This window comes from Zingiber officinale, chromosome 3A, assembly GCF_018446385.1.
Source record: "Zingiber officinale cultivar Zhangliang chromosome 3A, Zo_v1.1, whole genome shotgun sequence".
NCBI classification, from domain to species: domain Eukaryota; kingdom Viridiplantae; phylum Streptophyta; class Magnoliopsida; order Zingiberales; family Zingiberaceae; genus Zingiber; species Zingiber officinale.
Window position 1 is genome coordinate 100,731,083 of NC_055990.1, and position 21,849 is coordinate 100,752,931.

Genomic DNA, 21,849 nt, shown 5'->3' on the forward strand with positions numbered 1-21,849 from the left:
GATCAATGGCTAGGATCTGCGCTCCCTTGACTTGGATGGACCATATCTTCAATAGATGGCTCAGATCTATCCTGATCTTGGATTGATGGTCCAGATTGCTTCAGAGCTTGATCTCTTTAATCAACCCTAGATTTGAGCCAAAATTTGATATGATATGATTGAGTCCTTGGCCCCTTTGATCCCCTACAAAGACCACATTCAAATGTTAGTCATAATTCCACAAATAAGAGATAATTTGCATTAAACCCCAAAAATATATATAACTTTTAACATGTGATATAAATGTGGATTTAAACACACAATCAACTCCAAAAACTCAAGTATAGGATCATAAATAATGTGATAAAATGATCATTATCAATGAGCCACGTCTTTTAAAGGTGAGTTGGACACTCTTTAGTTTAATTAATAAACTAACTTGGTTTGACTCTTTAATTAAAAGAGGTTTGGTTATTGAACCATGAGGTTTGGTTATTGAACCAATATGGTTTGGTTTTGAACCAAACTTAAGACTATTGGTATGGATTGCGGTTTAAATGATACGAGTTTGGATTTGATCAAAATCTAATAAGAAGATTATATATATATATATATATATATATATATATATATATATATATATATATATATATATATATATATATATATATATAAGATGAGAAGGAAAGAAATGGGAATTGGGGTTTTCTTTGTCACGTTTTACCTCTCTCCTCTTTTCTTCTTCGACCGACCAAAATGAAAAATAGGGCTTTTTTGTTTTCACACCACCGACCACGAGAAGCTTCAGCTTCTTGCCTCCTGCGTGCCCAGCCCCACTGAAAAGCATCCGAAGCCAACCAACAGCCGCCCCAAACCAGCTGAAGTCGTCGTCGCCACCCAAACAACAAGAGGTGCTGCCTCTTTGCTTATCACTACCGCACGCCGACTAGCAACACCTACTGCTACTATTATGAGGGTTTCCGTCGCTGATGGTGAGTAGATCTGACCGACATACATCTGACGCCCACCGATCAGCCGCCATTCAGTGCGAACAGTAGTGAACTGCTGCTGTACGTGTGTACCATTGCTGCTGTGTCGCCAGCCAGCATCGACGCCGATCATCTGTTTCCTCCCAGTGGTCACCTGTTAACCCCGGACACTCCTGTTGTCGGCTACACCACCAGCATGCAGCAACGAGATCCATTGTTGAACAACAGCGATAGCTGCTGTACATCTTCTGTCGTCGTCCTCCTAGAGTCGTCGACCATCTTTCCTCCTTCCATTAGCTCACCGCCGGCCGGTGAAGGCTTTTGCCTTCGACTATAGCCATCGATCGTTGCCGGACAACAACTTTGTGATAGTTGCTGGTCGGTTGATTTATACCGTTTGGTTGCAATTGTTACTAGGTATAAATCAGACTGTGATCCCTCTCTCGGATCGAGCCGTCTCTCACCTTCTGCTAGTATCGAAGAGGAGACATGACTTGGACTTATTGAAGAACTGCATATGTTCGGTCTAGTCCATCCAGATATTATGAACAAATCTCCTACCGTAAGGGATGACTCTGTGGGTTATGAGCTCACCCTGCTTCTGTTACTCCCACACTGCTACCTAACCAACTATGGGTAAAATCAACTATCTCCGAAATCCATAACACACGATCTCAACAGATCCTCCAACATCTATATAGTGCGCTCAAACTATCCATCAGTCTGAGGGTGGAAAGCGATACTAAAGCGAAGCCCCGAACCCAAAGTCTACTATAAAATCTGTCACTACCGTGATGTGAATCACGGATCTCCATCCGATACAATACTCAGAGACATACCATGAGATCTGGTAATCTTTCTAAAGTAAAACCCTACTACTCGATCCAAAGAATCTGTCCTATGGATCGGTAGAAAGTGAACGAAGCTATTCAACAAATCAATGATTACCCAAATCGAATCATATCCCTTTTGTTGGATTTTTCGGGCCGCAAAAACCATTTTTTGCATTGCGGAAACCCCGAAATTCCCATGCCACGGATCTGTGCGAAGAATAAAATTTTGTAAAACTTTCACGTACGAGTTTCTAATCAAGATCTAAACTAGATCTACAAAGAAGAAGAGCGTTACCCTTGATGCGAAGACCTTCGCATAATCCCGCTCGTCCAAGGTTCGCCGGATCTCGAGAGTATCAAAGTAGATACTCCTCTATGTGTATCCACACAAGCAAGAGATGGAGAAGAAACCTTAGAGTGTGCTAGCACTCATGTAAGGTCTCGGCAATGGAGAGTTGAGGGAGAGAAGAAAAAACTTGAGAGGAAGAAGAAGAAATGAATTCACTTGAATGAAAAAATGAATTCATTCCACACTAAAAGTGGTCGGCCACTTCATGAGGTTTGTAACCTCCATGGGATACCAAGAGTCACAACTCTTAGTAACTCCCATGAGGTGGCATCCCACTTAAGCAAACATGATGATGTGGAGCATCATCATTGGCCCACTCTTTGCCAACTCACCAATGAGGTGGCAAATGGTCAAGTCAAACTTGACCCTTCATCTTCCTCTCAAGTCAAGTCAAACTTGACCACTTCTTTCCCTTGGTTGATCTAATATAATCATTGGTTCAAGTCAATTTTTAATTTAATGAATCTCTATTCATTGAATTAAATTAATTAAATGAGTCTAAGTCCAAATTAGAATCACTTAACACATGAACCAAATTGAGTCCAACTCAATTAGCTCAATTTGGATTACTCTTAATCCAATTTGGTTCATCACATGAACCTAATCCTTTAGTTTCATCAAATGAACCTAATCTCCATCTAATTGCCCTTTGTGTGTGACCCTATAGGTTCTTATAACCTTGGCAATGCTCCTAAACCCATTTAGAAGCATAAGTAATGAGCAGTATCTAGCAACACATCATTACTACCCAAGTTATAAGAATGTTGAGATCCAACATCACCTTGTGACTACTAATTGTGACTCTTCACAATATATGACAAGTGTCCTTCTATCCTTGACATCTAGATTGATCAATGTGAGGCATATACCGTGTCATCCTCTAATCAATCTAAATCTTGAATCCCAAGTAGACTCACTCAATCAAATGAGCTCAACATCTCATATTGACTCATTTGGGCATGGCCATGCACTTAGTGGTTTCACTCTATCAAGAATATCGATATCACTCCCGTCATATAGGAGGGATAGATCTCATCTACATCACTCACATCCCTCTACATAATTTGTTACATACCCAGTAATCGCCTTTATATTCCACCCAGTTATGGGTGACGTTTGACGAAGCCAAAGTATGCAACTCCTTATGTAGGGAACCATGGTGACTTCAGGTCCAAGGAATAATAGTCATACTAATAGCCACATGAGAAAGTATATGACACTCATATAACGATCCATGATACTTTCTCATGGCGGGTCATTCAGTATACATTCTCCAATGCATACCCATGTGTCAACTTGATATCTTTATATCCATGACTTGTGAGATCAAGTCATCGAGTTGACCTACATGCTAGTCTCGTCGCATTAACATTGTCCCTGAATGTTAATACTCGACTAGGAATGATTAAGAGTAGTGTTCCCTATATCATCTCACTATCGATTCAACCAATCGATTGATATAGGTAAGAACCTTCTACTCAAGGACGCTATTATACTTAGTTATTTGGCACCAATACAAGTAAGTATAATTACCAAAAACAAATGTCTTTATTTATATACAAGAATATGATACAACGAGTCCATACAACAATCATCAAATGATTGGCTCTAGGGCTCTAACTAACACCTTTCTATGTCCTAGTTAATCTCATAACAAAGTCCATTATATCATGCTCTCATTCTCATTCTAGTATCTGAATCAACCGTAACTATCCTGCTAGTCTCTGATATTCAGCATCCCCTTGTTGATATGCTAAACATCAAGCTACAACTCCGCGATATCTTCCTTCATGTTGCTCCACCTATCGGAACACTTCAAGACTCTATACATCGGGTGTCACCCGAATATATCACAAATCTGAGTCGATGTGCTTCCTGAAGCAACTCCTCCCGGACTGGATCTAACTCAGGAATACACATAATCTCTCACGGAAATAATGAATCCCGTATAAAAGTTGTCACCACATTTTCAACGTGAAAATGGTAACTACTATCTTCAAAATCATAAGTCGGATAATTCTTCTTATGATCTTTCAACCATAGGAAAGCATATGGAACCACTCAACCGTGCTACTACAATACTACACTTAACTCCTGGTATGAAACGTCTATGTAGAGTATAAATCCGTCTACATGAGAGGATAAAACTATCATAGGTGTAATAACTACAACTGGTCTCGCAAGCATCTGTCTATACCCTTCCTAGACAGTCCAGTCAACGACGTAACAACACTGGAGAAACCCTCAACCAATCTCCGGTAATAACCAATCAGACCAAAGAAGCTGCGAGTCTCCTATACAGACTTCAACTACTCCCAACTGGTAACAGCTTTCATCATCTGTAGATCTATTGATATACCCCTACTAAAGACAATATGTCCCAAAAATTCCACAGAAGACCATCGAAACGTCACTACTGAATTTCGCATAAAGATGTTCCCGCCGAAACATCTCTAAAACTATGCGAAGGTGGTGTACGTGATCCACCTCGGATCTGGAATAGATCATAATATTGTCACTGAAGACAACATCACTGATCCAAATACCCTAAGAATACCAAATTCATCTAGTCCATGAACACATTTAGGGCACTGTAAGCCTAAATGGTAAAACCAAAGACTCATAATATCTGTACAACGGACATTCTCTAACGTAAGATCCCTAACAACAAGCCTATGTCAGACATCAGAAAATAACATATCACAATATCTGATCCAACAATATCCATCAATCTCAAACCATCCTCAACATCAATCAAACTTGATAATTTTCCTAGTGACCAATTCTCATCTTGGTGTACTATCAAGATGTATAAATATATCACAATCCTACCAAAAGTGTAGCACAACTGAAATCTATGGGCGCCCCTTGATTTCTTGATCGATGACCAACAACTCTCCAAATGGTAGATATACAGTCAATCCATGGGGTATAAGTATACAAAACTCTATTATTCTTATCCAAAAATATCCAAAGAGTATGTCTAATCTCATCTATTCAAATACTCAAAAATCCACCGTAAGGGACATGATGATCAAAAATCCAAAGGGTCACTCAACCTCCTGACTAAAAGTCTACCCATCAAGAGAGTATCTCCACAACTCTCATAGGCATGCCATAAATATCCTCCATCAACTGTCGACATAAGGTCGAACACCCTGATCTGACATATAGACTTTAAGACTTCCAGTAAATGATCAGGTGATCAAGGTCTTGAGCTACTTATAGAGACAATGATTGTTGAGACGGCTAACCATTATCTTGTAACCCATTCTACGATTGCTCCACCTGAGGTTCAGTAACCTTTAGTGACGAGCAATGGACACAAGGGTAGAGGAGCACCCTCAACAAGTAGCTAATCGACATAACTGTCGATCATCACTCTGGTCCTCGAAGATTATCATCTGACATGTCCATTCGGTGATGGTGGAACTTTGTAGGTGTTAGGCAACTAACACCACATACTCTACATCACTACAGATCATATATCAATATGTACCAACGAGGATATCTACCCATATCCAATCGGTCCATGAGTTAGGACCTCCCAAGGAACAACGCTAGACGAGTCAACTGATCATCGCCCTATAAACCATTATACCGTGATTCCTCCTTTTCCGGTTCAAGAACTCCTGACAAGTTAAACTGAAGGAGGTAGAGAAATACTATCTCTCTAGAGCATTTCAAAATCATCGACAAGAGATACTCTGCTCCTATAGATCATCTTCTTCATCTTCCTTCACGTGGTGCCTGATCATGTAAAGGATACGCAGCTAACATCCTATTTTCCGTACTAGTACAAGTCATATACCTGAATGTACTCACCAAGTTATACAACCAAGTAATGGTTATATTCCGAAAGTGTTACGCAGGTAGCGCTACACCTTTCCGCATCAATGGGGTCATCTAACTGAACGTACCTTCTAGGTTACTTAACTAGATACAAATAACCCAAAGGTCTGAATCTTCATGAAATAAAGTAATTCGGTCCCCTACTGACCGAACTAATAAAAGTACTCAGTACTCTACTAACCACGCCAACAAGAATGGATCAGCCTTCTACTGATCAAGTCAACGAAGGTAAATCGGTCCTCAACTAACCAAAATAACAAGAGTAAATTAGTCCTCTACTGACCAAACTGCCAAAAATAAATCAGTCCTCTACTAACCGAACCAACACGAGTAATTTGATACTCAACTGACAAGCCAACATGATATTTAGTAGATACTATCTACTATCAACCTAGTGATAACAGAAACTAATAATACTGGTGGTATGATAAAAGAAATCCCATGAGACTGTAATCTTTGATCTCCAGTTGGGTCAACCGTGATCAGTGATTGACCCAACACATGTGATGTATGCTACAAAATAATTAGACAGGTACTAACAAAAGAGTACTAATACAGGACATACTATCAGAACAACTATGCATATACTAATGGAAATGTAAGATAACGATATGTAAACATACCTCCTATACCTTGAAGATTCCTGTTGCTGCCTGTTCCCAAAACTTGAAAAGTCACATCGAGAAACCAAATCGCGAAAAATCCAAATCATGGAAAATAGACCTCATAAACCTATGGCTCTGATACCAATAAATTATCACACCCCAGAGGAGTCCCTACCGACAAAATTTCGACAGCATCTTCCCTATATCGGTGACAATATAAAGCATAAGTACATATAACCACAGACATACTCATCAGCAGTATATAATAGCCCACACGGCTGGATAAATAACACAACCACGCAGATTTAATATGAATCCCACATGGCTGAAACATAACACAGCGAAAATCACAACATAAGGAACATAAAACACCAAAACAACTAACTGCGAGCCGGCCCGATTTGACACATAATCAACATATCAAATACAAGATAAACTCCATATAAAATATACAAATACGAGAACAAGTACAAAACCAAATATGCGAACGGAAACACTAACGGTAGGAGTAGCTCGGTGTGACATGGAACTGGCGGACAGGATTTCTGGGCGAGTCCATAAATCCTTTCCCTACAACTTGGTGAAATAACCAGTTTACGAGGTAGTGAGTATAAAGACTCGGTGGGTAATAGACAGATAGTGCATGAGTATAGTAAAGAACTAGAGATACAAAAGTATACAGTTTCGTAGGGAATATAGCAGATACTAAAGTGATATCATAGTAAATGTCCATACCTGGAACCATATCCTAGGCTAGTAAGGTCAGGAATAGTACAGACCTGCTATGATACTGCTCATAACTAAAAGAGAATCATGTGAGGTATACCACCAATAAGTAAATCAGTGTCTAAACACATACCTCAGGTATATATATCTCAACCTATGTGAGTATATCAGCATAAGTAAGCAACAACAGCATAAATAAGCAATAGTAGCATAAGTAAGTACTAGTATCAGCAGGTATAATAATAACAGCGTATGCACGGATGGTCACTCCCGCCCACCCCCTGTACCATGACCCCTGTATGGTTGAGAGGTCGGGTCAGTGACAGACAGTACACCACTCTAGCTACCACAACTCTCGAGTGGCTGAGGGGACAGTTGCATAGTAGCTGAATAGCTACGTCTGCGATGGGGTCCCTGCTACTCGTGACTCCAGCTATCACTACCCATGAGTGTGCAAGTGGGGGGGGCACGACAGGACAAGCGACACGCTCCAGCTACCACTACCCATGAGTGGCCGAGCGTGCGGCCCTAACGAACGACCCTCTCAACCATAAGGGAGACATGGTCGCCGGCATGCATGCAATGACATGATGCGTAAAATGCAGCAGACATCATATATATATATAAACAGAAATAGGTATGTTACATAAATCCAGCATGATCAACAAGAAACATGAATAAATAGCAGTCAAAGCAAGTAAACATGGTATCTGGTATCTATATATCTAGTATATAATATCTGGTGTCTGGTATATGCTAAATATCATAGATAACACGTCACACCCCGGAGGAGTCCCTGTCCGAAGAAATTTCGACAGCATCTCCCTTGTACGGCGGACAATCTAAAACTTTCTACATATCCATATACCTCAGCCACATGCGGCTGGAATAACAACGATAATAAAATACAACACACAGGCATTCCACGCAGTTTAATAAGAAATAAACAAATCAGCAATACCATGACTCGAAAACAACCCTACTCCACTACACTCATAAAACTCAAATCCGATTTTTTCTACTACACTACACTCATACAACACAAATCCGACGAACTCACCTCTTCTGCCGTCCAGGCAGGCATGTAGTAGAACAAAACCAAATCATACCAAAATCCATTTACGATAACAATCCAAACAAGATCCATAAGTAAAACCAATACAAGACTAAAATATAGTCTAATAGAAATAAAAAAAAATACAACTCGAGATCAGCAGAGGACTAGCACTACGTGCAATGGGGACTAGCGACTGGAACTGCTTCGGACAGCCTCAACCTGAAAATATCAACGGAGGAGGGTGTGAGTCCAACACTCAGCAGGTACAACTGATATGCATAATAAAGTAAATAACAGACAACACTAATCATGCGTACAGTCTCCTGAATATGAGAAGAATAAATGCAACTGAAACAAAAACAAGAGAAAACTGTACTAACCAGGACCAAGGTATAAAGGTAACATGGTCGTCAAACCGAGGGTGTCATAATCCTGTATGCATGTCAATCATATGCATCCATATAAATGCAGCAAGTAAATGCAACAAACACAAACAATAAATGCATCATGCATATGATGCCAATGACATGGTCACCCCAGACGCTAGTCAGCCATCTCACACATAATGGTGAGTCCGAGTGGGTAGAGCATACCACTCAGGCCGACACTACTCACGAGTGACCGAGTGGACGGGATGCTGTCTGAGTACACACATACTTCTACCCCGAAATAATAAATGGGGGAGCGCAACGCTCTCATCTCCCGGTACACGATGACGAGGAGGAATCTCTGCCGGCTACCACGCTCAGTCACACTACCCATGAGCGGACCAACGGAGCCAAACAAAGTCCAACTGCCTACCGGCTACAACGCTGCTACGCTAAACCAACAGAGCCAAACAGAGCGGAACTGTCTGCCGGCTACCACGCTGAGTCACCAGACCAACGGAGCCAAACAGTAGAACTGCCACACACCTGTCTGATATACCACTAATCCATGAGTGGTGGTGTGTACAGATACATGTAACTGGCGATGTGCTCAACAATAATGGAGGAGACAATCACACAGCATGCAATCATGTAAGATGATGCATGACACTAAACATGGCAATATCACGAATAGCATAGCATGCTCCATACATAAATATAAAATGTGTACCACAAGACAATGTATCAAATGGAAGGTACACAAATAGATAGGGTATCAAATAAACCCTAAGTCCTGAACATAATGTATCATATGATTGTGTCACTACCTATAAAGCAGGTATGATTAGGTAAATAATAACATGCAGTGCACAACGAGTAAACAAGCAAACATGTAATAGATCATGTAGTGACCAACCGAAACAAATGGAAAACACAATCATGCTATATGTTAAACACATTATTATGCATATCAAAAGACATAAGTCAAAGTACCCGCCTCCAAATCGAAAATTCCAAACTGGTAGTCAAGATATGCGTCTCGCGTCAAAGTCCTGTGTCACCAATACACATACATTTATTTAGCTAGAACTCAACGAATAGCTAAATAAAATCTTAACGACCAATAGGATAAGATCCAAATCAACCTACATAAACATCTCTTTCTAGCACCACTAACAATCCAAATCTACAGAACAGAAATTCACTGGCCGAAAACACTTACACTGATCTAATCAAAATGGTGATCAAGAAAATAACCAGCTATTCCATGATGTGGTGGCTGGAATCCAACAACTTCGGGCCAATCGTCCACTGCTATCTAGAAGAAAACAATCCCAAAATCAATCAATCAGGAGTTCTTACAGTAAGGTACCAAATTCTACATCGTGGTACAAGTGAATAAGAATTATTACCTAATTCCCCTTTCCTTCTGTGCTGGCAGAAACCCAAAACAGAGACTGGTGGTGAATGTGATACCGTAGAGCAGGCCACTCGAGAGGCACAACCGACTGAGGTAGATCCAACAGTGGAATTAGGGCATGGAAGGGAACACAAATGCTTGGATTGCTGCTCCTAATCGAAGACCAACGCAAGCTTCTGGATTCCGGCGATCTAGGACACAGGAGTTGAAGCTTCGCCGAAGGGATGGGATTGGGTGGCAATCAGAGGAGAAGAACTTCGTGATTCTTGGGGCTCAAATCGCCGGTGATCTGCCCCGCGGCGTCGTCGACGTCGGAGAAAAAGGAAGGAGGACGGCGATAGGGCAGAGGGGGAATGGTTGCCGGCGCTAGGGTTTCCTTGGCCGAGGGCTTGTACGCGGAAAAGGGTGACGTCGGCGCTGGGTCGGCATTGCTTCGTGCGGTGTCGGCTGTGGCAGTGGCTCGGGAAGGAAATGGAGGAAGAGAAAGAGTAGGAAACCGCTCGGCGGTTAGGGCTCGGAGGAGGGCGTCGGGCGCGCGGGGGAAGGAGGAGAAGTCGGGCACGGCGTCGAAGAAGAAGCGGCGAGGTTAAGAAGAAAAAAATAATAATAAAGAAAAAGAAAAAGAAAAGGAAAAGGAAATAAAACTTTTCCTTATTAAAACTGGGTAGCCTAACTCGTCCATACGAGCTCCGAAAAATTCTCAAAAAATTTTTCAAAAATTCTGAAAAATTCTCTTATTAATATTCGCCTATTTTCAGTATTTTACATTCTCCCCACTAATAAAAATTTGGTCCCCAAATTTTATTATCTACCATCAGCAAGTACTAACAACAGATATAAAGTATAAATGTTGAACGGTATATTAAATCACATACCTCAAGTGAAAAGATGGGGGTATCGAGCTCGGATCGTATCCTCGAGTTCCCAGGTAGCCTCCTCATCCGAATGATACTGTCATCCGACTTTAACCAGCCGGATAGTCTTATTCCACAACTGACGCTCTTTCCGGTCCAGAATCCGTACCGGAACCCCTCATAGGTGACGTCAGGCTGAACGACACTGTGATATCTGTCAGTACATGAGTCGAGTCAAATATATACCTCATCAGTCTAGACACATGGAATACGTCGTGAACGCCCGCCAAAGCTAGTGGTAGCGCTAAACAATAAGCTACCGCTCTAACCCTTTCCAAGATCTGAAAAGGTCCAATGTATCGCAGGCTAGCTTACCTCTGAGGTCAATCTCTTCACCCCTTTCATGGGTGAAACTCACAGAAATACATGGTCGCAAATGGAGAACTCTAAAAGTCTCCAACTCCGGTCAGCATAACTCTTCTGGCAGTCTTATGCCTCAAACATCCTCCGTCTGATAGTATGGACCAACTCTGTCTCAAGCTGAGCTCTATGAGGTCCTAATAATTGGGCCTCCCCAACCTCATCCCAGAGGATGAGTGTCCGACAAGGCCTACCATACAACGCTTCAAACGGTGCCATCTGGATAGCCGAATGAAAGCTATTGTTGTAGGCAAACTCTACCAACGGCAGATGGTCCTCCCAACTGCCTCCGAAATCCATAACACATGACCTCAGCAGATCCTCTAAAGTCTGAATGGTCCACTCTAACGGTCCATCTGTCTGCGGATGGAAAGTTGTACTGAAACATAGTTGCGTACCCAAGGCCTGCTGCAGACTCTGTCAAAAACAAGATGTGACCGGGTCTCTATCCGAAATAATAGTCAAAGGGACACCATGTAATCTGATGATCTCTCGGCAATACAGATCTGTCAATCGATCCAGGAAATCGGTCTTTCGGATCGCTAAGAAATGCGCAGATTTGGTTAATTGATCAACGATTACCCAAATCACGTCATGGCATCGTCATGTCCTCGGCAATCCCACCACAAAGTCCATAGTAATATGTTCTCATTTCCACTCAGGAATAGGAATCCGCTGAAGTAATCCAGCAGGTCTCTGGTGCTCTGCCTTCACCTGCTGTCAGACAAGACATCTCACTACAAAATCCGCGATGTCTTTCTTCATACCATTCCACCAGTAGGAACGCCTCAAATCTCGATACATACGGGTCCCGCTTGGGTGGATCGCAAATCGAGAGCGATGGGCCTCCTCAAGTAGCTCCTGTAAGACCAGATGAGACTGAGGTACGCATAATCTACCTCGAAAGTATATAATGCCCTCCTCGTCTCGTGTAAACTCGGTCTGCTGTCCGGAAGCTATCTGACTGCCAATAAACTACAAATGCTGATCACTGGCCTGGGCCTCTCGGATCCTCGTCCTGACCGACGACTGAGCAACCATGGTAACCAGAGTACCCTGCTCTGTCTGTCCTTATCCCTCAAGGCCCAAATCAGAGAAACCTTAAATCAAGTCTGTGACCACAACTCGGTGGCAAGCTAAAGTCCCTCTGGACTTCCTGCTAAGCGCATCGGCAACCACATTAGCTCTCCCCGGGTGATAGCTAATGGTACAATTATAATCCTTCAGGAACTCCATCCATCTCCTCTGTCGGAGATTAAGTTCCTTCTAAATAAACAGATATTTGAGACTCTTATGGTCAGTGAGAATCTCAAATGTAACGCCATATAAATAATGTTGCCAAATCTTCATGGTAAAAATAATGGCAACTTGCTCCAGATCATGTACAGGGTAGTTCTTCTCATGCTTCTTCAACCAACGAGAAGCATAGGAGACTACCATATCGTGCTGCATCAGAACAACGCTCAAACCCTAAATAGATGCGTCGGTGTAGATGGCATATCAGTCCTCTCCAGAAGGTAAAACCAAAATCGGAGCCGACACTAGTCTCCGCTTCAGCTCCTAGAAGTTGGTCTTGCCATCCTCAGTCCAAGTGAACTTCACGCCTTTCCTGGTCAGGCTTGTAAGTAGCATAGCAATCCGTGAGAAACCCTTAACGTGTTGGTGCAGCGGAGGCCGACAAGAGGGGGGTGAATTGCTGAATACACAAAGTAAAAATACCCTCCTCGGATTTCAACTCAGAAAAGCAATAGTAAAATAATAACAATTAAATTAACAGAAGTAAAAAGAAACTCCGCAATTAACCTGGTTACAACCAAGGAGGTTGTTAATCCAGGGCGATGAAAAAGTGCACTAGAAGAATCTCCTTTGCTGAAGGCGGAGAAGACTTTTCCACACTAACGGCTCAGAACTATTGCTAGGAATTAAGTACAGAGTTGATTGTCAAAGTTGTTCTTTAATTCCTAGCTCCAGGGGCCTTTAAATAGCCTCTGGAAATTCTATCCCGAGGGTCCAAGGCGCCTCCAACAAGGTTCAAGGCGCCTCCACAGCTCGGTCAGCGGATAGAACTCTATCCGAACGCAAACGGTCATTTGACTGTTGAAGGCGCCTTCAACAGGCTTGAGGCGCCTTCAAGATGGAGGCGCCTCAAGAGGCGCCTCCAAGCTCGATGGAGGCGCCCACCAACATTCCAAATTGTTTTTTGCTCCACTTGACTTGACACCGATCTTTTGGGTGATTGCTGCCAACCAAATAGACTCACCCAACCCAATTTCCCGGCCTTCTCCTCGAGCAGCCTTCCGTCTCGGCTTAACGTCCCTCGAACGTCGCGCACGCTCTTCACGCCCACCAGAGTACTCTTTCGCAGCTCTCTCGTTCTTCGGACGCACCGAGCCCGTCGGCTCCCTTCCCATGCCGTCCTTCTCGCTAGCTGCGTCTTCCGCTCGACTTCCTGTGCTCCTAAGCTCCTGCACACTCAGACACAGGGATCAAATACAACGCAGGACCTAACCAACTTGGTTGATCACATCAAAACTACCACGGGGTCCAACATAACGTATCTCCAGAAATATCGAGCCAAACAAAGGAAGTTGCGAGCTTCTTCTATAGACTCCGTCTACTCCCAACGGTAACAACCTCGATCTCCTGTGGAACCACGGTATACTCCTACTGGTGACCGTGGGTCTCAAACATCTCACAGAAGACAACCAAAATACGCACTACTGATCTTCACATCTAGACGTTTCCATCGAAACATCTCTAGAACTATGCGAAAATGGTGTACGTGATACACCTCAGATCAGGAATAAAACACCACATCGTCAATAATGATAACGAATTCTGATCCAATATCCTAGGGATACCCAAATCATCGCGTCCATGAAAATATCTAAGGCTCCGCAAACCCTAATGGTAACACCAAAACACATAATATCTGTATCACAGGCATTCCTAACCATAAGATCCCCAACAACAAGTCAGGAATCTGATCACCAACGATATAAATCATCTAAGCATAGATCCTCCAGTGTGAGAGCAACGCTCCATCACAGAAAATACCACATATGTAGGAGTAACACTCCACTACAAATAATCCATAACATGTATCTGCAATAGATATGGGAGCAATGTTCCGCTACAAGCAATCCGAACTATGTGGGAGCAACACTCTACCACAACAAACAATAATATGTAGGAGCTACGCTCCACCACAAACGATCCATAACCTGTGGGAGCAACGCTCCACCACAAACAATACATAAATGCCCAAGGCACCTAACCATCCAGCTAGAGACTGCACGAGATCTCTCTACCACGGATCACTGTGGGTAGCCTAAGGTATAACAATCCAACAATCAAATCAAACTCATCGTCAAATCTATCAACATCGTAGTGAGTCATCCACTGATAAGAAAATGGGTTGACAGGGTAATCCAACAAATGGCATAATGCAGACACTCCACATCTTGCATTCAACATAATTAGAATCATCATGCTGCTACCAACAATACACCTGGCACACGTGCTCACACAACATATGTATGATCGACATAATCATCCAATTAGTACACCAAACACACTCATAGCACAGGTATAATTCAGTGTGATACCTCCAACAATACCTACCGAATCCGTGTGCATATATCAACATAGGTATAATCGACAATACACCTCAAACAACCTCACATGGCATATATACACCTATGCCAAGAGTATAATCAACGTAATACTTCCAACAAAGCCATAATAGACACGAGTATACACACAGAACAAACATAATCAACAAGATACCTCGAATATTACACCGAACACATCTGCACATATCACAACTCAGATAGATTAAATCGATAAGATACCTCCAATAAAACACTCAAACACATGTGCACATTTCACAACATAGATTTAATCGACGAAATACCTCCAATAAACAATCAGACATGTATGCCTAACCACTCGGGTATAATCTACTAGAAACCCACAATAATCATAACTGGACAAATATACACCCACTACGTGCAATTTAAACCGTCTATCAAGAACTCCTACAACACATAATAATCATATGTATAAATGTGTACGACCCAAAAGAAAAAGACAGAATTCAAGATCATCAAGACACTCTCATTTTTATCCTCAAAAATATCAGCCCATATAATATCAGATGAATAAATCTCTACTCCCCATGAGAGCAAGTTAGCATTCAAAACATCAAATCATTATTTATCCACATAGTCCAATATCAGAGGAAGCAAATATCAATCTTATCATCCTGTTAACTAACCACAACTAACCAGATTTATTAAAATCTCATAGGCACACTCAACCGTAAACTCTCTAGCACCCGATTTATAATCTAATCACCAACTATAATCATCAAACCTGTGAATATCATACATGACACTCACTATGTCACCATCAACGACAACCCAAATAATAGATCATCAAAATAGTTATCCACTAATAGATCATCAAAATAAATATCTATTAATAGATCATTAGACAACCACATAACATTTACTCTCATAAATCATTAGAAATCAACACATCACAATATCTGATCTCACAATATCCCTCAACCTCAAACCATTCTCAACAATGATCAAACATGATAACTCCCCAATGACCAATTTTCATCGTATCGGGTACCCTAATATCCAAAAGATATGAGCATAAAAACTCTACTGGCTAAGTCAACAGAAATATGTAGATATCATCCATTACCCAACTAACAATAGCAGATGTTGGTACGTGCCTCCATCTCCTACTAGTAGTAACAGAAGTTAAAACTACTGATGGTATGATATGAAAAATTACTAGAGACTATAATCTTTGATCTCTATTAAAGTCAACCATGCTCAATGGCTAACCCATCACATGTAATATGTGTTACAACAACCCGACAGGTACTAAATAAAGAATGCTAATACATGTCATAAACTATAAAATTAAACATCATACTTATATGTCGTCTGGAGATGTTCCATCGCTATCCAGTCGCCAACTTCTGACCTCAAAATTCTGAACATGAAAATCATCGGAAATTCATATAAATCTGAAACGGAAATCCATAACATATACATAATCAAAAAATCCGTGCAATCCAAAATAACTATCCAGTTTGACTCGCAAACTTGGGCCAACCCAAATATCCAGAACACCAAAAGCAGGTAACATAACCCGCTCTGATACCAATAAATTGGTGTCAGTTAAATCTCAAATATCCGTAACACGAAAAACAACAAGTATCGCCAAACGTGGCGATCTGATACCAAATAAATTGGTATAAGGTTATCCCAAATATCCAAAATACGAAAACAAAGGATCGTAAAACCTGACTCTATCGAATAGTCACGCTTTAGAAGGATGTCCCTGTTGGAGAAAAACTGTTAAAAACTTTCTAAAAATCCGCTCAACGACAACGCTTTAAAAACGTGTCATAATAAAATACAACACACAGGCATTCCACGCAGTTTAATAAGAAATAAACAAATCAGTAATACCATGACTCAAAAATAACCCTACTCCACTACACTCATAAAACTCAAATCCGATTTTTCCTACTCCACTATACTCATAAAACACAAATCCGACGAACTCACCTCTTCTGCCGTCCAGGCAGGCATGTAGTAGAACAAAACCAAATCATACCAAAATCCATTTACGATAAGAATCCATACAAGATCCATAAGTAAAACAAATACAAGACTAAAACATAGTCTAATAGAGATAAAAAAAAAATATAACTCGAGATCAGTAGAGGACTAGCACTACGTGCAATGGGGACTAGCGACTGTAACTGCTCCGAACAGCCTCAACCTGAAAATATCAATGGAGGAGAGTGTGAGTCCAACACTCAACAGGTACAACTGATATGCATAATAAAGTAAATAACAGACAACACTAATCATGCGTACAGTCTCCTGAATATGAGAAGAATAAATGCAACTGAAACAAAAACAGAAGAAAACTGTACTAACCAGTACCAAGGTATAGAGGTAACATGGTCGTCAAACCGAGGGTGTCATAATCCTGTATGCATGTCAATCATATGCATTCATATAAATGCAGCAAGTAAATGCAGCAAACACAAACAATAAATGCATCATGCATATGATGCCAATGACATGGTCACCCCAGACGCTAGTCAGCCATCTCACACACAATGGTGAGTCCGAGTGGGTAGAGCTGTGACAACCGTGCACTCTGACATCACTGCCCCTGATGATTGACCGAGTTGTACTCCTACCCCGAAATAATAAATGGGGGAGCGCAACGCTCTCATCTCCCGGTACACGATGACGAGGAGGAATCTCTGCCGGCTACCACGCTCAGTCACACTACCCATGAGCGGACCAACGGAGCCAAACAAAGTCCAACTGCCTACCGGCTACAACGCTGCTACGCTAAACCAACGGAGCCAAACAGAGCGGAACTGTCTGCCGGCTACCACGCTGAGTCACCAGACCAACGGAGCCAAACAGTAGAACTGCCACACACCTGTCTGATATACCACTAATCCATGAGTGGTGGTGTGTACAGATACATGTAACTGGCGATGTGCTCAACAATAATGGAGCAGACAATCACACAGCATGCAATCATGCAAGATGATGCATGACACTAAACATGGCAATATCACGAATAGCATAGCATGCTCCATACATAAATATAAAATGTGTACCACAAGACAATGTATCAAATGGAAGGTACACAAATAGATAGGGTATCAAATAAACCCTAAGTCCTGAACATAATGTATCATATGGTTGTGTCACTACCTATAAAGCAGGTATGATTAGGTAAATAATAACATGCAGTGCACAACGAGTAAACAAGCAAACATGTAATAGATCATGTAGTGACCAACCGAAACAAATGGAAAACACAATCATGCTATATGTTAAACACATTATTATGCATATCAAAAGACATAAGTCAAAGTACACGCCTCCAAATCGAAAAGTCTAAACTGGTAGTCAAGACACCCATCTCGCGTCAAAGTCCTATGTCACCAATACACATACATTTATTTAGCTAGAACTCAACGAATAGCTAAATAAAATCTTAACGACCAATAGGATAAGATCCAAATCAACCTACATAAACATCTCTTTCTAACACCACTAACAATCCAAATCTACAGAACAGAAATTCACTGGCCGAAAACACTTACACTGATCTAATCAAAATGGTGATCAAGAAAATAACCAGCTATTCCATGATGTGGTGGCTGGAATCCAACAACTTCGGGCCAATCGTCCACTGCTATCCAGAAGAAAACAATCTCAAAATCAATCAATCAGGAGTTCTTACAGTATGGTACCAAATTCTACATCGTGGTACAAGTGAACAAGAATTATTACCTAATTCCCCTTTCCTTCTGTGCTGGCAGAAACCCAAAACAGAGACTGGTGGTGAATGTGATACCGTAGAGCAGGCCACTCGAGAGGCACAACCGGCTGAGGTAGATCCAACAGTGGAATTAGGGCACGGAAGGGAACACAAATGCTTGGATTGCTGCTCCTAATCGAAGACCAACGCAAGCTTCTGGATTTCGGCGATCTAGGACACAGGAGTTGAAGCTTCGCCGAAGGGATGGGATCGGGTGGCAATCAGAGGAGAAGAAACTTTGTGATGCTCGGGGCTCAAATCGCCGGCGATCTGCCCCGCGGCGTCGTCGACGTCGGAGAAAAAGGAAGGAGGACGGAGATAGGGCAGAGGGGGAATGGTTGCCGGCGCTAGGGTTTCCTTGGCCGAGGGCTTGTGCGCAGAAAAGGGTGGCGTCGGCGCTGGGTCGGCACTGCTTCGTGCGGTGTCGGCTGTGGCGGCGGCTCGGGAAGGAAATGGAGGAAGAGAAAGAGGAGGAAACCGCTCAGCGGTTAGGGCTCGGAGGAGGGCGTCGGGCGCGCAGGGGAAGGAGGAGAATTCGGGCACGACGTCGAAGAAGAAGCGACGAGGTTAAGAAGAAAAAAAATAATAAAGAAAAAGAAAAAGAAAAGGAAAAGGAAATAAAACTTTTCCTTATTAAAACTGGGTAGCCTAAACAGGTTTTTCCGGACCTCATTTTTGTCCCCGTTAACTCGTCCATATGAGCTCCGAAAAAATCCCAAAATTTTTTTCAAAAATTCCAGAAAATTCTCTTATTAATATTCGCCTATTTTCGGTATTTTACATAACAACAAGAGACTGTATAGATACAGAAATGAGTAGCTTAAAGATTGAGTGGAAGTATCAAATGCAGGAAAAATACGAATGGAGTCAAGATAAATACAGGAACTATCCGAAGGTATAGCTCATGCACTAAGCACAATGTACTAAAGATATAAAGCAAGAAGTACCCACCTTTATTGCGAAAATCGTGCCAATAAAATCCCACGTCGAGACATGTCTCATCTCAAATCAAAATCCTGCAAATCACACGATATAGCTAAGTTTTATCATAACTAAATAACTAAACATAATCCTAATCCAATTAAGAATTCACATTTTAATCTCATTTAATGATCCAACATTTCTTTCACAACTATTCTCCTTATGAATTAATCCCGTTCAATTAGTTAACCATTCTTGTTAACATACTCCAATTATCCAAATCAAAATATGAACTGGCCATCCAACTAATCCATTAGCTCTTATCACAATAATTGATTATCCTTCCAATAAGAATGAACTATCAATCCAACTATTGATCATACACATGCCACTATCAATCATGAACATGGATTACCAATTAATCAAAATAATCTTCAAATCTATCATGATCAATTGTTAACCACCCCAATATGATAACCCATCTCCATTCATAAACGGATTGACAACACTTAATTCCAGCAACAAAAACCATATTCTACACACAACTTACCCCATCATCCAAATATTCATCAGGAACAAAAACAGAAAACCTCCCAACTATACAAAATCCCAGAAAGCATCACCAAATCACATATCCAAAACAAAGTTCCAGAACTCACCGAGAACCACACCAGTACAGAAATTCCCCACCATCATATAGACGTACATCAAATCAAACGAAGAAATCTGGCATCTGTAATAATCAATCACACAACCAAACTCAACATCTCAAGCAAGTATGCAATCAAATCCACACAACTGTAACACTAAGAATAACTTACCCTCAAGCCAAATCTGATATCTCTCAACATCGGCGACAGTTTGATGACCTCGCTCATGGCTGTCAAGAAACCACTGGCGGCTCCTGTGCAGAGGAAGGAGACATGCTCGGTTTAGGGCAGAGGGCAGCGATGGAGAACTAGGGCACTGACCAAAATTAGGGTGAGCAGTAGTGGTTGCGGCTGGCCGTGTCTGGTTGCGAGCTAGCCATGTCCGGCCGAGGTGGCCACAAAGTGACCGTGAATGACAACCGGCGATGGTGACAGGATGGCAACGTCCAGCAGAACATGGGAGAAGAGGAAATCACGAGGAAGAGGGGAACTCGACACAGAGAGAAAGGAGAGGAGTGGCGATGAAGAGATCCGCAACTCCCTCCTTCCCATGGCAGCGCCTGCGATCGATCGGCGTCCGGCAGCGTCGACAGCGTTGGGCAGAGGCGAGAGGAAGAGGAAGAGGAATAGGAGTTCGGGCGGTGGTGATGGCTAGGGCACGAGAAGAAGAGAAAGGGAAATCGACACAAATGAGAAGAAATAGGGAAAAAGAAATAAACTTAGGACTTTTCCAATTAAAGCATAGGTTATTTCCTCAATCTAGTGCCCAATTAATTGGGATATTACAAACAGGCTTTCACTTAGCCTACAAATTCATCACCTTACACTCGTCATACGAGTTCCGAAAAATTCCCAGAAAATTTCTAAAAATTTCCAAAAAATTCAATAAGATTATTTCTCAAATAACCTTATTATTTATTTATTAAGTATGACTTAAAAGGTTAGATGGTACTATCCATATCACCAAGATGCACCTTCCTTTTCGGAAGCTCAAACTTAAGAACTCCAAAGTTAAGCGTGTTTGGCTTGAAGAAATCTGAGGATGAGTGACCTCCTGGGAAGTTTTACAGGGTGCGTGCGAGTGAGGACAAAGCATGCTGAAAGGGCCTTCGGTGGTCTGTGGAGCTAGTCGTCAACCCGATGGGCAATCTTAGTGGTGTTCTCGATTCGGTCCGAGTGGGGCCCGCCTGGGCCGGGGCATTACAGATGGTATCAGAGCAACCTTGCGACCGTGAGCGCGCTTGTGGCAAGAGCACCCATGGCACCACCTAGCAAGGGAGATTCTGGGATTTGTTTGTAGTGTGATTCGTGGTTACACAACGAGGGTGTTGTGTCTTTAAGTGGGGGTGATTGTAATACTCTGGTTCTGAGATTCTGGTTAAGTATGGCTTAAAAGTTTAGATGGTACTATCCATTTCACCATGGTGCACTTTCCTT

General features: G+C 41.9%; 2 long non-coding RNA genes across 2 annotated transcripts; both read right to left on the reverse strand.

The window, feature by feature from the left end:
• Nucleotides 1-9,754: 9,754 nt before the first annotated feature.
• On the reverse strand, nt 9,755-10,852 carry LOC122053911. Its single transcript, XR_006132444.1, has 3 exons — nt 10,171-10,852; nt 9,981-10,076; nt 9,755-9,810 (listed from the first exon to the last, which is right to left on the reverse strand). It is a non-coding gene; the product is annotated as an uncharacterized LOC122053911 (long non-coding RNA).
• Nucleotides 10,853-17,186: 6,334 nt separating this feature from the next.
• LOC122053912 lies at nt 17,187-21,107 on the reverse strand. The gene is made up of 4 exons (XR_006132445.1): nt 20,584-21,107; nt 20,422-20,495; nt 19,793-19,857; nt 17,187-17,266 (listed from the first exon to the last, which is right to left on the reverse strand). It is a non-coding gene; the product is annotated as an uncharacterized LOC122053912 (long non-coding RNA).
• Nucleotides 21,108-21,849: the final 742 nt, after the last annotated feature.